Source organism: Gavialis gangeticus, unplaced genomic scaffold (assembly GCF_001723915.1).
Source record: "Gavialis gangeticus isolate Ggan-Ray unplaced genomic scaffold, GavGan_comp1, whole genome shotgun sequence".
Classification (NCBI taxonomy): Eukaryota; Metazoa; Chordata; order Crocodylia; family Gavialidae; genus Gavialis; species Gavialis gangeticus.
The window spans coordinates 57,909,210-57,912,159 of NW_017728993.1; the positions used below are offsets into that span (position 1 = coordinate 57,909,210).

General features: G+C 60.0%; 1 protein-coding gene across 3 annotated transcripts in view; it reads right to left on the reverse strand.

The window, feature by feature from the left end:
• The window catches only part of LOC109286946 (zinc finger protein 501-like), a 7,925-nt gene extending 4,982 nt beyond the window's left edge, over nt 1-2,943 (reverse strand). The window contains exon 1 of one of the 3 annotated variants that reach the window (XR_002094724.1): nt 2,743-2,943. The gene's annotated coding sequence lies outside the window, so the exon portion shown is untranslated. Of the gene's footprint in view, nt 1-988; nt 1,088-2,644 lie in introns of those variants that run through there. The other 2 variants (XR_002094723.1, XM_019501769.1) reach the window with 2 other exon arrangements.
• Nucleotides 2,944-2,950: the final 7 nt, after the last annotated feature.

Below are 2,950 nucleotides of genomic sequence, written 5' to 3' on the forward strand. Positions count from 1 at the left end.
ATTAGCAGGAATTCATCCGTGGGTGAGGGAGGGGGCAGAGTTCCCACATCCACTGTGCAGTTTCTTGCACTTTCCTTGAAATATCAGCTGCAAGCTCCTGATCGAGGCAGTAGCCAGGCTACATTGAATGAGGAGGTCTGATCCAGCACGGCAAGTCTCATGTTTACTCCTAACACATAACCTTCACTGTCACCCCAGCAGCACTTTGCTTGCGGAAGGTACTCCCCCCTTTGATGAATGCTTTCTCGTACATTCTTCCTCCTTCTTCCTTTCGTCCTAGCCATCTCCCCATTTCCTCTTAATGCTTTTGGTCCAAATCCCACCAAAAGCTGTTGAGATTTCCCCAACTATGCTATTCATTTTCTTCCAGCTTAAAAAAACCCCAAAAAAACCAAGCCTGTATTTTAGGAAGCAAAACCTACTCCAAAAATAGGAGCTTGAATGTTTTTCTACCCTCCTTTGAGGCCAGGCTCACCCAGTGCACATCTTCTCTGTCTTCAGCCCCAAGCTACCTGCAGGGACATCCCCCAGCTGTATCTGCTTCTATTTTGCGTGGATTGAACGGCGAGAACCTAGCAGGCACTGCCAGCGCATCCTGCTGCGGGACTCAGCTTTCTTCCTCTCTCCCAGCCGTCTCCCTCAGCCTGTCAATCCCCAACCTGCTACAGCAAGACTGATCCTTCCCACTCGCCATCCGTCCTCTTCACCAGCCTGCCCCTGGGATCTTGCCACCGCCCGTCCCCAGGTGCAGCCTGCCTGTGCCCGGTGCCCTGCCTACAACAGCAGCCCCTACTGCTGCCTCAGCCCAGGCTGGCACAGGGAGGGGGGCTGCCGGTGCCATAGGTCAGCTCAGCACCGCAGTGCCCCTGTCCTGACCCCTGCATTCAGCACCCCGCACCCCCGCCCTGCCTGCTCAGGACCCGCCCCCCCTCCCCCAGCAACCGGGCTCGGCCCCGGGGCTCCCGCATGCAACGAGGGCGGCACTCACAGCCCATCCCGGCCGGCGGAAGCCATTTTCTGCCGGGACCATCTGCAGGAAGGAAGAAAACAGCCCCCCCACCCCGCCGCTGTGAGTGACAGCGCGCGGGCCGCCCCCAGCCCCCAACCCGGCGGACAGCGCCGCCCCGCCTCCGGGGTGACGCATTCACTGCCTCAGCCCCGCCCCCGGGGTGATTGGCAGGGCCGGAGACCTGCCGCGTCACACTGCGCAGGGAGTGACGCACAGGCACCGCCCACCCCGTCTGACTGACAGCGCCAGGCACCAACCCGCGCGATTGCCAGCGGCCCCGCCCTGTCGGGGCTCACCCCAGTGGCAGCGAGACCCGGCCCCGGGCCGCCCTGCAGCGGCATCATCCTCCGTCGGGCATCCCGGGCGCAGAGCGGTCCCCACAGCCCTCCAGAGGGCCCTGCTGGCCCGTGCTCCGCCGGGCGGCTCCTGCAGCTCTCGGCCCTGCAGGGCTGGGCAAGTCCTCACGCGGGGGGGGCCGCTGGCCCGGCGCCGCCCGCACAGGCTCGTTCAGGAGATGTCACTGTAACACGTTATAGGTGAAAAATCGTGAACTAAAACCCAAACATCCACCGTGACACATTTTAATTTTGCTTCAATAAATATGTTGTGTCCTGGTTTACCTTGTTCTGAGTCGTGTGTCTAGAGGCGATTGCATCATCACTCACAATAAAGTCTAACCCTCGTGTACTGTGCGGGGCGGGAGGTTGTGCGTGGTGGTGGTGCAGAAACGCCCGCAGCCAGGTCCCAGGAGCTGCTGGGGAGGAGGGGGCCCGCGCAGCAGAGCTCACCCAGGCGGTGCAGTGCGGGTGCAGGTGCAGTTCACTGCCCCCATGGTGCTCCCTATAGAGCCAAGCCCTGCCCACTCCTACTAGGGGCAGCCTGTGCCGTGCTCCTGCCTGAATTGGCCCAGGCCCCAGCCCCAAGCAGCATGCGCAGCTTTTTGGCACGGCTACGCCTGGTGTGACAGCAGCTGCCCAGGTACTACTCAGCTCCTCCTGCCTCCACTGGCTTGTCCTCCTGCCCGCGCTGCGCTGCTCCGGGCAGGGGGAAGCTGCAGGTGGCTGGCTCCTGCCCCAGCTCACAGGACTCCAGCTCCAGCTCCCAGCTGCCTTCTACCCAGTTGGTCACCCACAGGTGGCTGCTCATCGTGCGGGCGGGAGTGAGAGCAGGAGCTGAAGCCCTGCACACAGGGCTGGAGCCACCTGGCTGCAGCTTTGCCCCCACCCCTCAACCTGGTTGGGCATCTGCTGCCCAGCATGCATCCGCACAGCCACCGTCACTTCTCCATACAAACTGCCCAATACTAACTCACTTCCCCATACTAACAGGGGCAGGAAGAGGCAAAAGAGGAGCCAGTGGAGGTGGGGAGAGCTGGATTTAATGGAGTACCTGAGTTGCCTGAGAAGCTGTGCATGCTGGCCAGGTTAGGATGGGCGGGGGTGTGGCACAGGCTACCCTGGGCAGAAGCAAGGAGGCCTCAGCCCCATGTGGAGCCATGGGCTGGATACAAACAATTGGCAGGCACTAGCCTATGGGCCAGGGCCAGTCAGCTGGCAGGTCAGTCCAGCCTGCAGGCTCTGTTTTCCCCACTCCTGTCTTAACCACTGGATTGTCTGCACTTTAGCACTTTAGCACCTTCTTTCCATTTCTGACATTCCTTGCCCGCCCCTTTTAGAAAAGTCATGTGTCCCAGCAGCAGGAATCTTGAGCTAAACCCAAACTGCTCATTTAACCTGCTCTCCATCAGAAATTAGCAGGAATTCATCCGTGGGTGAGGGAGGGGGCAGAGTTCCCACATCCACTGTGCAGTTTCTTGCACTTTCCTTGAAATATCAGCTGCAAGCTCCTGATCGAGGCAGTAGCCAGGCTACATTGAATGAGGAGGTCTGATCCAGCACGGCAAGTCTCATGTTTACTCCTAACACATAACCTTCACTGTCA